We start from the raw sequence: 14,171 nt of genomic DNA, 5'->3' as shown, positions 1-14,171 counted from the left end.
GTATACGACCCAGCCAAAGGTATAATGGTGGTTTATAACCCTATCACGGGAGTGAAACATGGTATACGACCCAGCCACAAGTATAATAATAGTTTATAACCCTACCACGGGAGGTTAAACATGGTATTTATTCCGATGTGATGCTAAGAGATGATATGACTTTAATGTTTCAGTTTGGATATGCCAATGGATTTTCTTTTTGGGAATAAGTTTGTCTTTCTGGAAATTTAGCTCTAACATTTTTGTACCAAGCTTTGTTTATGCATTTTGAAAGTAAATATGTTGTTTCTGCATTCTGAAAGTAAATTATTTGTTTTGCATACCGAACGTTATAAATGTTCATGTTTACATGATAGTATATGTTCTCTGCTTGCTGAAGGATATATCAAACTTGAAGTAGATAAGTTGGTTCCAAATTCACCATCATATGCAAGCAATTTTGTATTACCTGGTTCTAATTCCTTTGTAACATGAAGCAGCTTCTCAATCACACTATCTCAACAAAATCTTCCATTGAATCTTTCTAGAAACAAGAAACCACAGGGAAATAAGAATTCGCACTTTCAAGCACCAATCTGCTTAAGGGAACAGTGCTAAAGTGCGCCTTATGCATAGGATATAAAATAACATTAAAATATATAATAAAGTTAAGCTGCATCTATAAAACCTAACCTAGAAGGCATCTTTTCCGGAAACGTCAAAATTCAAAGCAGAGGGATAAAATAACAATTTTGAAAGACATTTCAATAACAACATAGCACCTTATTCTGAAAAGACCAACTGACACAAAAAGACTCACTGAACTCACCTTTCCTCTAAACGTGCATTATCAGAGTGATGCAGGATTCCTTTCTTATTATGTATTGGGTTGATACAAATCCTAGAAGGCATGACAAACGTTCTGCAACAAGAAAGAGAAGTCAAAGACTTGTACATCAGAAAATCGAAATGTTGAGTTAGTAATGATTTCCAGAGGAAATGAATCAGTTCGAGCATTCCATATCATTGCAAATACAGAGTCGGAGAAAACTTTCAAAAAGCCAGAATAACAACTTGGATAATATACAATACCATTTATAGAACCCTCAACACTATCAAATTCCAAGAACGATAATCTCGGACCGACCATGCTCTAATAAACGATATAGACCCCAAACTTTGGAAAACCAGGAAAGGCCAAGTCTGCAACCACATGAAATTCAATCCAGATGGATAAGATAATTGATCTACCAAATAAAATCAACTCAGTTCAAATCCTATTCTAAACACATCAAACCAATACGAATCACAAAGACTCACAAGACTTTATCTCATTGCATTCCGAAACACGATTTCCCGTAATTTAACCGAACACCGTAATGATGAATGAAAACTTAGCGAAAATTATGTTTTCCTGAATCCCAATAATGCTTGTTAATTGTATCTTTTCCAACATCTGCTCAGGAACCAAATATCTTCATTTTCATAAACTCCAAAGCCAGCAACAAACACAAATCAAAGACAAATCCAAGTACGAACTCGTGTATATATATATACCTTTGGGGCACTGAGCATTACGCGTACCATATGAGAATGGTTTGTGAGTGAGCCTAATGTGAACCCAGTGCGCTCATAGCTCCAATACAAAAACTCCCCGATCCACCATTTTTGCACCAAAACTCTCTCAAAAGGAAAAGCCATCAACCCAGTGCGCTCATAGCTCCAATATTGACAGCAAGGACACAATGCCCAGACAAAATTATACCTTGTGAGATTGCAACAGGTTTCGAGAGCCGTCGGTGGGGTGTCCCTAGGCCAAGGGATGGCCGTTGCTGTGTAAGGCCCAGTGTATATGAGGCCCGAACCGTGAGCAAGGACCAGCCTTTTCTTGGAGAGCATTGAAACGGCGTCGTTTGGGTAAGTGTTTTCTCCTTCATCAGCTCCCTTCCCGGCTGCATCTCCCCCTTTTTCTCTTTCGGTTTCTCTGTTTTTTTTTTCGTTTCCAGCCGTTTCTCTCTCACACGTTACCCACTCCCCTTCCCGTTTCCATCTCTTATTTTCGTTGGTTCGGTTTTCGGGAGTCCGAACCTCATGCCCTAAATTTCCTCCATTTTCCTTTCCCTCAAAATCGGTTCTCACTCTCTATCGCATCCCTCCAATTCTGCAGATTAATGTGCCTCTCTCTCTCTCTCGCGTCCCTCTATTTCTACAGTTGGTGTTCTCTCTTCAGACTCGGCTCTTCTCTCCCTCTTGCGTAGTGTTTCGTCTTCAGGTGTATATATCTCTCTCTCTCTCATTTTACATCTTGATTCTGAAACTAAGGGCCCTCAGTGTCAGCACTCTCTCTTTCTCTCCAGTGCAGTTTTTCTTTTATTTGCTGTGTAATTGTTGTGCTGCTTGTTCGTTAATCCTTGAAGCCTTGTAACCATCAAAGCCACCACTGGAGACACTTTTATTTGCCGGTAACCCATTCTTTATCTCTGTTTCTCTCGCCTGCACACACACATTCACCTCAATTAATTCATTTCACTCCAATGAAATTTCTGAGTTATGTTTTTGTTTAGTGTAGTTCGTGGGTTTTTCTTTGGACATTTTTTTTGTATAAGCGAACACCATGTGTTGGAATGTTCTGAGTTTTGAATTATTTGGGTTGGATGTGCCGTAAACCAAATGGATACTCAGAGTTGAGTGGGTGCATTTTTTGTACTGTTTGGGTTTTTATAAGACTGTTAGAGTAGAGGTTAAACTATTTGGAGTTACATTATTATTGATTTTGGTTGAGTTGTTGGCGATTGTTTGGAGTTAGGGGCCATTGAAGTGGTTTATATTTTTTATTATTTGTGTTTGATGTTGACTTTGGTGGGTGTATATGTCAATATCAAAATTAGTATATGGTATTTCTGGGTTGAAATGCTAGCTGTCCAGATTATTATATGGCTGTTTTAGTGAGTCGTTTTGCTATGATATGGTTTGGGATTATGGGTTTTAATTATTTAGAGAGAAGTTGTGTCAATTGTCTTTTAACACTCAGTGTATATTTATTTTCTATCAATAGGTGACGAGATTTTTAGAAGTCGAATTTAAGGCATAGATAATACGCTGCAGAAGTCAGGTAAGCGGGGTTCCTATGCTAGGCTTTATACGAGTTATTAAGACTAAGGTTGACTTTCTGAAAACTTTGCATATTCTGCGATGAAATGAGAATTTAGGAAAAACAAAACCAACATCGGTTGCTTATTTGCACTACTCATGAAATTTGTATGAAAAAGGGAAAATATATTTTCTGACATGCATTGTGTAGACATGAGCTAAATTTTGTCATGTTGTCTCTGAAATCTGAAAAAGAGCGATATTGAGAATCTGACAAATTGTGCACTTATTTAGAAAGATGCTCCGACTTTTATTTTCAGTATGTGAGAATGATCTGATTATGTCTTGGTACTCTGTTTTATTTTGATGTGGCATCTGAAAACTTTTGGCATGGTGTACTGATTTTGTATCTGACTCTGTCTCTGCTCTGCTCTGCTCTGTTATACTATGCTCTATTTCGGTTGGTACCAACTTCTCTGTCTCAGAGTGCACCCACTTTGGAAACAAAGTAATTTTTATTGTGGTATTTCATGTGTGCACACTCGGGGTTCCGAGAAGAATAAGGGAAAGATTTCACCTCTATCTCTGCCCGGTTTGGCCACTGGGGATAGCACAACCCTATCACGGGGGTGAAACATGGTCTCTGCTCTGTAAGATGCTCTGTTTTGATTTGATGATGATGCTCAGTTTATGTTATGTCAAAGTACTATGGGTTTTTACTTGTCTTAAAACCATCGCTCTGTTACTTTTGAAAATATGTTATGTTCTGCATGATAACTCTGGAAAATATTTTGTTCTGCATGCTATACTTTGTAAATAGTCATGTTTGCACGCTAGCATATGTCATCTACTTACTGAGTTGTTGATAACTCACCCCCTATCTTCATAATATTTTTTGGATGATGTGAAGAGTCCAACTGAGGACTTGGATTAGATTGGTGAGCATGATTAAGCTGAGGAGAAGATGTTAGAAGAAGGAATTCTGATGTCCTTTAGTTTTAATATCTTTTAGATTTAATTATATCTTGGGTTTAGGGTTTAGTAAGACTTATGAAATTATTAGTTTGGTTTGTTATGACTACCGGGAGATTGTGGAATCCTTAGTTTATTTTGTTGCGGTAATGACTTTGTGGAGTTTTCAATGTGGTTATTTAGAATACATGAGATTGAGTTTTGCTAATAAAGTTTTTGGAGTTTTATTTTAGTTGTGTTGGGAAATATGTTTTTAAGTGACAGGTAGTAATTCTCCAGGCCACCCGGGTTTGGGGCGTTACATGCTGGGTGGCGCTGGGTAGGCGACATGATGCGGGTGCTGGGGCGACGCAGGATGAGTAAATTCGAGGGGCAACAGAGGAGGAACGAGGGGCGGCGCAGGACCGAGTGATGACCATCGCAAGGTGGCGCTGGGCAGGAGGGGCAGGTGCTGGGCGACGCAGGATGTGCTTCTACATGGGGATTTCGAATTGGGTATTTTCGTAAAACGAGCATTTAGAAGGAAAAAAAAAAAAAGTCAGCTAAGGTGCTACTGATCAGCCGTAAACAAAGGCTGATCCGCAGAAGGACTCCTTATTTTAAAATTATTTTACTTTTTAATTATATGATTAAAAAAAATTATATTAGCATACTAAATAGAACAAGTCAGAAGAAAAAAAGTAAAAAACAATGAAAACAAAAGATGTCAACTCACATGTGCGCCGCTGGCGCTGGGTCAACTCACCCAAGCTGTTCCGTAAAAAACTCTTGTAAGAATGAATTGTAAAATTGAAAAGTTGTTTGAATGAGTTTTACTCCTCGTCATCTCACATATTATATTTTTTTATTTATTATTTTTAATTTTATTCTTGTTAAATTAATTAAGTTCTTCTACTTGCTAAGGAAAAATAAATAAAAAAAAGTAATGTGTATTGTATGGTATAGAAATAATGAGTAGAATTTTTATGTTTGAATATATATTTTGTAAGAATAATTCTTATTTTGATTTTTATATTTAGATAATGATGGAATGAAAAATCTAGATAATATAGTTTTTTAGAGTTAGAAATAATTAATTTTATTTTGAATAATGTTTTAGAAAAAAACTTAAAATATAAGGAAAACTAAAGAGTCCTTCTACGCAACCTCCCACTGTAGCTCAACCTCCGCACACCAGCTGAAGTGTAATTTTTATTTTAATAAAATGCACGTTTTAAACCAATTATAAAAATCAAAATATAGATTAATTTTTATTTTTTCTTTATACATATTAATGAACCAAGCAAATAGACTTTCGATGGATCTTGACATTGCAAGATCCCCAAAGACACAATGATTGTTCCACTGCCTCAATCCTTGAACCTTCATCTTCTCTGTTTGGCTGAAAAGAATAAAATTAAAGTATAAAAAAAGATTAGTTTCCAAGGAAGAAAACTTTGGTTCATAATCCTGGATTCTTTCCAGCAACACAGGACTACTCTTCAATCACTACGGTTAGCAACTATGACATGGGATGAACAGATTATTGCAACCACAGCTGTAGATCCAATAGTTTCTGGTGCAATAGGGTCAGAAATAATCGGAGCTTTCATCAATGCCTCTACCAACTTTTCCTCCAACTTCATCATCAAATTTTTGGAAACGACTCGTAAATTAAATTTTCTCCAACTGCAGTTGCTGATTTTCCCCAATCTTTTAATTGCTTAAATCGTCTATAATGGCTCCAATCTCCTCAGCCCAAATGGATGCGCTCACAACAATAGTTTGCAACCTGCAATAGGTGACCCTTCATAGATAAGGGAGAGTGAGGGGTGGGGGGTTCGTGATTTCGTCTGAGTGAGGGAGAAGACCCTTCGCAGAGAAGGGCGAGTGGGGGTGGGGGAATTTGTCTGGGTGAGGGAGAAGACCCTTTGCAGAAGGGGAGGGGGACTTCGTCTGGGTGAGGGAGAATGGTAGATGTGTAGAACCGTGATGTGGTGAAACAAACCGGGTTCTGTCATGTCGGTGTGTGGTGTGTGTTTAATAGACCGGAGGTTGAGTAGATTAATTCAAAACTAAACATGGATATCTTATCTAGGATCTTTACTGATACGTTATATTTTGATCATGACATGAAAGCATCAAGAAAGAGGCAAATACATTATGAAAAATGCTTAAGCCGTCAGATTGGATCCCCGAGATTCTACCGATTTCATTTTTTTTTAATTAAGGAATTGTTTTTAAATTAATTTATAATTTCTTTTAAAATAATTAAAGTGATTTAAAAAATACTTAAAAAAAACGCACCCAAAAATAAAAATGATTTTACAGTTATCGATGGAAACTGTCAGACCCACTCACGGTGGCCGGCCCCATACATTATAATTCGGGACCCATTTTGTGTTCCGAATAGATTTTTTATTTTTCTTCTTTTTTTTTTTAATGTATTTTTTTAATCATCATAAATATTTTTTAAAAAAATAAAAAAATTACAATATCATTAAAAAATATTTTTTTAATCATTCGGTAAAAATAAAAAAATAAAAAAAATAACATTCGGGACACACTTTGGCATTTCCCATACATTATTGTATATTATCTTGGTGTAATAATGATATATATGTTGATTTTTCAGATTGCAACCCATTTGTGGAAAGCAGATCAGCAGTTTTTCCATGTTCCCTACCTACTTAAGAATTTCAGTTGATCTCCTTTTACGAAGATAAGACTACACCTATAAATTCTTCCAAAAAAAAATCCTATTAAAATTAAAATGTGAAATCACCATTTGTCGAAAAATCTTGAGCTAAAGGATATATGTACATTTTATTATTTATTTTATATCTTAATATTTTTCCTTAATGATCAGTGGGTCTAATATCTGAAATATTTAAGTAAATAAGATAGAGTGTAGAGTCAAGATTTAAACTTAGTACATCTATATTAGTACAATGTGAAATCATCACTTATCTTAAAAATTTAAGCTGATGGAAATATGTATATTTTATTATTTATTTTATATCTTAAAAAAATAGTACATTTTTGGAAAATTATTTAGAAACTAAGAAATAACATAATTTTTTTAACTTTGGTTTTATTGTTTTAAAAATATATAATTTTTGGATGATTTGCCCAAATTGATAGTAAACTAAGTCCTAATTTGGGAGATTTATCGATTTGACAAAAATAGATAATTTGTGAGAGTCCATTATCATAATTGTGAAGTTCATGGGAAAGGGCGGATGCAACGTCCAATAACGATTTATGTCATATTAAACACTCCCTTCTGGGTTGCAAGGTCAATAACGATACAAGACGGAGGGAGATAGATAGTTCCATCGTAGGAAACCAAACACATGATTGAATCTACTAATCTTGGCAGGGATGGAAAATTCCAACCCCACGGAACGTATCATCTCAGCAAAGACACTTGACTAAACTTGCAATTATTGGTCAACGAATTCCCTTTCCATGAAAAATTAGCGATGTTACGATCTTTGAATTTTTCTTGATTTGAATTTTGAACGTTCCACCAGAGGCGATATGGTGACCACTAGTATTAGTTTCTTTATATACATTTGTAAAATCATATTTTTTAAGGATTGATTTTATATATCAAGAAAAACTCACATATTGAATTATACATCTTTGAGCCAAAATAATAATAAAATATTATTATTTTATTATAATTTATTTGTTTCCTAAATTTTTTTTTTCCGGATTTCTCTCTGTTGGTGTCGAGAGAGAGAGCAAAGAGAAATAAATGTTTCGAGAGAGGATTTGTTTCCATTGGTGTCAAGAGAGTGATGGGGAGGAGAGAGAAAAAAAAGTAGTACTAAAATAAGATTTAGAGAGTGAACACTTCAAATTTGTAGAAATACTATTCATAACTATGCAAATTTTTTAATATGCATAATCCAATGCAATCCAATTTAAGGTCATATTATGCAAATAGAAATTATATATGTCCCATTGGGGGCTATCGCTGGTAGCCCCCGCTCCCAATTCTTTTTTTTTTTTTTTTTTGCTTAATGATTAAGGATGTATTTTTTTAATAATATTGTGATTTTTTTATTTTTTTTAAATATTTTAAAATGTTAAAAAATATATTTATGAAAAAAAAAAACAAAAACAAAAACAAAATCATAAGACTAGTGGTGGCTCTCAGTGAGAACTGGGAGCAGTGGCTGTAGCGCCACTCTTATGCAAATATGTAGTTGCATAATCTAATGCTAGTGCTAACCTCCCAAAAAAACAAAATCATTATTATTTAAATTCAAATAAAATTTGAAAAAAAATAATATTCATCCTAAAAGATTAAAAACTTCTTCAAATCTTTTAAAAATACGAAAATCTTCTTCTAATCCCATATAAAGTTCTTGGGTTTGCTTAAAAGTATGGAAAAAAACGGTTTCTAGACTTTTTTAAATTCATGATTTTTGCAATAAAAATATAAAAATAAGTATACATACATAAGGAAAAAAAAAAACAAAACCGAAAATTTAAAAACTTGGAAATATGAACTAAAAATATACAATCTAAAAAATATTTATGTTGCCCAGATAACTAACACAAGAGGAAGGCGAATTGGGTTTGATTTAAAAATCCGCAATTATAAACCAAATACACAATATAAAATATGAACAAAATATGAAGCAGCAATAAATATAAAAAGTAATGATAAGAGGAAGCAAACTCAGTATTTTAACAAGATTCAGTCCTACTGCCTACGTCATTGCCTCAAACTACCCCTTGAGGATTTCTAAATTCACTATCCAACCTCTTTTAGGTGGATATAGAAACCTATTATACTTTTAAGTAGTACCGCTATAGAAACCTCCTTTAGGTGGTTTTATTCTTTTGATTGTCCAGTTCCAAATCTATGGTATTAACATCTACCTTCCTTTTTATATTAAATTGAGGTTGGCGTACATACAGTAGTGTTGGTTGCAGAGTGATGTTATTTTTCTTTATCGGATGAAACATTGTGTTTTCTTTGAATAAAAGAGAAAGACAAAATGTGTATATATTTTTTGAGAGATTTTCCAGATAATAGAAAGATGTTCTTTGATTTGAGGTTTGGGCTCAACTACTTGTGTAGAGTTGGTTCAGGCTATACAAAGATTAGTTGGGCTGTTATAACCTAGAGGAGTCAAGTCAATAAGAGTTCTGTTGCACCGATTAATTTGAGACTTTATACACTGCAAATGACTTGAATCTCCTTAAAGAGAGTTACATTTTCGTGCCTCAATCCAAACTTATTTCGTCTTAATTTTAATTTCATTGTAATTTTTATTATATAAATGATGTATTTGCCATGTTAGCATCAGGAAAATGGCAAATACATAATTTATATACTTTATCTTATCGGTGGAAACTGTAATTTTACTAATTTTACAAAATAATGTACAAAAAAAAAAAAGTAATTTTACACTGTTAATTTGTGGAAAGTATTGTCCATTGACTAAAGAGATCGCAGATCAGCACATGCTTGACAGCTTCCAACAGTTTCTAACAACATCCAAGGCAAGTCAAAGTCTACCAAAATCTTCCACGAGTGGTAGATGGATGGTTCTCAAAAATGATTTTTTTCTTTAAGATTCCCCAGTTCTTTAAAACTGAGCAAGTCAATAATGTACACTCATATTTTTATAATGCCATGTTAGCATCAGGAAAATGTCAAATACATTATTGATTTACTTTATCTTATCGGTAGAAACTGTCATTTTACTAATTTTACAAAATAATGTACACAACAATAAATAAAAGAAAAGTAATTTTACACTTTTATTGGTGGAAACAGTCAGGACCCACTCTCTGGCCCAAGCAGTTCCATACATTATTGTATTTTATCTTTGTGTAATAATATATATATATATATATATGCTGATTTTTCAGGGGGTTTCTGGAAAGCATTGGCCCTTGGCTAATCTCATCAAAGATGCTGGACTAGACTTGCAATTATTGCTCAACGAGAGTTCCCTTTCGGTGGAAAGTTTTCAAATGACATTCTTCGAATTTTCAGATGTGACATTCATTGAATTTTCCTTGGTTTGATGTTTGAACGTCACACCATTGGATGTGTATTTTTCTCATCTTTCTCGAGTTTTCATCTATTTATTAGCTCATTGTTGAGACCGGAGCTCACACCTGAGCAAAAGCCAGAGCCAAAAGAACTCAACCTCCTGTAATGACGCAAGCAGCTCCAATGTTTATCAATTTCTCTTTCTACATCATATTTTTCCTCTTTCTCAGCCATGCAAACACCCAAGTTCAAGAACAAGAAATCCTACTAAACCTAAAACAACTCTAGGAAATCCAGAATCTCTCAAACACTGAATTTCAACAAACTCCTCCTCCCATTGTTCCTGGCCTGAGATCACTTGCTCCAACGACTCTATCATTGGATTATCCTTCAAAGATTACGATATCAATGGAACAATCCCACCCTTCAATTGCAACCTCAACAACCTCAAAACATTTTATGTTTACAACAACAGTTTCCACTCAACGGAGTTCCCGAGAGCTCTCTACAATTGTTCCAAGCTGGAAATTCTTAACCTCTCGCAGAACTACTTCTTTGGTGCAATCCCCAATGACATTCATCACATGTCTCGGCTTTGAGAGCTCGACCTCGGGGGAAACAACTTTGACGGTAACATCTCAGCATCTATTGGGCAGTTGACAAAACTGAGGAAACTCATGCTTGTCCAATGATCGTTTACCGGTTCTTTTCGAAAAGAAATTGGAAACCTGTCCAATCTCGAGGAACTAGGATTGGCCTATAATTCTAAGATGGTGCCAATATTGCCTTCGGAGTTCGGAAAGTTGAAGAAGCTGAAATTTTTATGGATGGCCGGGACGAATTTGATCGGGGAAATCCCAAACACGATCAGAGAAATGGCAGCTCTAGAGCATTTGGATTTGTCACAAAATAACTTGATTGGGAAGATCCCAGATAGTTTGTTTATACCAAAGAATCTAAAGATTGTCTACCTTTACAAAAACAAATTGTCCGAAGAGATTCCTTGGGTGGTCAAGGCTTTGAACCTCGATGTCATTGATCTCTCGGAAAATAAATTGATAGGGACAATTCTCGATGATTTTGGAAAGCTCAAAAATTTGACGGCTCTGGCCTTGTTTTTCAATCAACTATCTGGAAAAATCCCATATAGCATTGGTCGCCTTCCAAAGCTGATAAGTTTAAAATTATTTAACAATAATTTTTCAGGGACTTTGCCTCAAGAATTCGGGAGGTATTCTATGTTGGAAGAGTTTCAGGTTTCAACCAACAGGCTTACATGCCAGTTGCCAAAACACTTGTGTGACAATGAGAAGTTGGTGGAAGTGGTAGCTTTTGAAAACCAGCTCGTTGGAGAGTTGCCCAAATCATTTGGAAATTGCACCAGTTTGGAATTTGTCAAGATATACAAAAATGGATTTTCTAGGAATATTCCAAGTGGTCTTTGGACATCAATGAATCTGAAAACATTGATGCTAAGTGATAATTCTTTTACAGGCGAGATTCCTGAGAGATTGGGATGGAATCTTTCACGATTGGAGATGAATAACATCATGTTTTCGGGTAAAATTCCACAGGGAGTGTCTTACTGGAGGAATTTGTTGGTTCTCATGGCTAGTAATAACCACTTCAACGGCACGATTCCTCAAGATCTTTCTCGTTTGAAAACTCTTTTGCTTGATCGAAACCGACTCTCGGGCTCCCTTCCATCAGATATTAATTCGTGGAAATCGCTGAGTACCCTAAACCTTAGCCAAAATGCAATCTTTGGACAAATTCCAGAGGAACTTGGTTCCTTACCAAGCCTTACTCAATTGGACTTGTCAGAAAACCAGTTGTCTGGCCTAATTCCATCAAAACTTGGCCTCTTGAAGCCCACTTTACTCAATCTATCTTCAAATCATCTCACTGGAAGCATCCCAAGTGAATTCAAGAATGATGCATATGCCTACAGCTTCTTGAACAATCCTGATCTTTGTTCTAGTAGACCATCTCGATCCCTTAACCTCAAGAACTGCAGTTCGCGCCGCCAAAAGTCGAGCAAAACTTCTTACAAATTAATTGCTTGGATCATAGGTTTGGTGGTAGCAATTCTTCTAGGTTTATTTATTTCTTTCTTTGTGATCAGAAATTACAAAATAAAAGAGCATGGATTGCATTTGACATGGAAGCTCGTTTCGTTCCAGAAGCTGAATTTCACAGAATCAGACATTTTGTCAGGAATGACAGAAAATAACCAGATTGGTTCTGGTGGATCAGGTCAAGTATATCGTGTTGTTGTTCATCATTCAGGTGATATTGTTGCTGTGAAAAAGATTTGGAATAATAGAAAGCTAGAAGAAAAGCTTGAAAAAGAATTTCTAGCAGAAGTCAAAATACTTAGTTCAATTCGACATGCCAACATAGTGACGTTGCTCTGCTGTATCTCCAATGATAATTCAAAATTTCTTGTCTACAAGTATCTAGATAATCGTAGCCTGGATCACTGGCTGCATAGGAAAAGTAGAGCAACAACATTCTCAAGTTCAGTCAGTCATGTTGTCTTGGATTGGCCTAAATGGTTGCGTATAGCAGTTGGAGCTGCCCAGGGGCTCTCCTATATGCACCATGACTTCTCACTACCCATTGTTCATCGAGATGTGAAGTCAAGCAACATTCTTTTAGATCTCAATTTCAATGCACAAATAGCTGATTTTGGTCTAGCAAAGATGTTGGTCAAGGAGGGGGAACCGGCTACAATGTCAACCGTGGCTGGCTCTTTTGGCCACATAGCTCTATGTGTGTGACAATATAGATTTCCAAGTTTCCTTTTGTTGATTATGTTTTCCTCTTTTACCATCATCAGAAGTTTGGCTTAGCTTGTATTTTTGAATTGAAATGCAGAGTATGCTCGCACGAGAAGAATTAATGAGAAAATCGATGTTTACAGCTTCGGGGTTATCCTTCTAGAACTGACAACCGGAAAGAAAACCAATGAGGGTGATGAACACACATCCCTAGCTGAATGGGCATTACGACACATTCAAGATGGAAAACCGATAGGTGATGCCTTGGATGAAGAGGTCAAGGAACCCCGTCACTTGAATGAAATGTGTCATGTTTTCATACTTGGACTCTATTGTACTAGCACACAGCCTTCTACCAGGCCATCCATGAAAGAGGTTCTTAAGGTTTTGTCTCCAATGCAGCCAACCAGTCATAAACGGTGAGAAGAATGCGAAACTGAGATGTTTTTCCCTTCCTAAGGAATTCAAAGCCAAATGAGGACGTTGAGCATTGTTCAAGAGAAAAAAATGACTAGATCATCTATGGTTACTAAAAATAATTCAATGGTGAAGTTATTACCATTAAGACTGTGTTTGGTAAGTGAAGTAGTCTCAAGCCTCATACTACATCACAACTGTTCACTACTATTTACAAACACTTCACTACTAGTCACAAACTATTTGGTACTTTTTCCCCTATCTACACCACTTTTGAGTAGAGATCTTTTCCATAAACGAGTGCTGACAATTGTATCTTCTTGCAAAAACAGTAGACATGTTTGATATTATCGTTAATTTGCACATAGAAAATACAGGAAAAAATTTTTATTGTAATTTACACCCTTCAAGCCTTTCAATACACAAAGGGTACTTATTCAAAAAAAAAATACACAAAGGGTACACATTAGAATCTACATTTAATTAAAATGACAAATACAAAAGTTGATATCCTAAATAATTTCCCCTCCGTCTCCCCAATATGTTACCACAAACGCACGGCCAAAACCAGAGATTCCTTACGCAAGAGATATGAACAAAGATCCTGTTAGCAGACTTACGAACTTAAAAAGTTGTATTTCTTATAACTGAAACAATCGAAGGCACTTTCTTCATGCAAAAAGTAACAGCAATTTGGTTTGTTTTGTTGATGTCCAATTGTGAAAAAGAGAAGTGTTAAATACAAATGCGTAACGTATAAACCTTTAGAAAAAAAGTAAAATTTTTCAAGTGGGTCTCACTTTTTTTATCAAAAGGCTTGCCCGAGAGGTGCACAACTTAAATTTGTACAAATTATTTTCCAAATATTCCACATTTCTGATACACACATCCTGTTTTATTTACAATAAAAACAGGAGAATGCTCTG

General features: G+C 35.5%; 1 pseudogene; it reads left to right on the top strand.

Annotated features, from left to right (window-relative positions):
- Nucleotides 1-10,210: 10,210 nt before the first annotated feature.
- On the top strand, nucleotides 10,211-13,251 carry LOC109021719 (annotated as a pseudogene).
- The last annotated feature ends 920 nt before the right edge of the window (nucleotides 13,252-14,171 follow it).

The sequence above is a fragment of the Juglans regia genome, chromosome 10, assembly GCF_001411555.2.
Source record: "Juglans regia cultivar Chandler chromosome 10, Walnut 2.0, whole genome shotgun sequence".
Taxonomy (NCBI): domain Eukaryota; kingdom Viridiplantae; phylum Streptophyta; class Magnoliopsida; order Fagales; family Juglandaceae; genus Juglans; species Juglans regia.
This window is presented reverse-complemented; position numbering and strand designations above follow the sequence as displayed.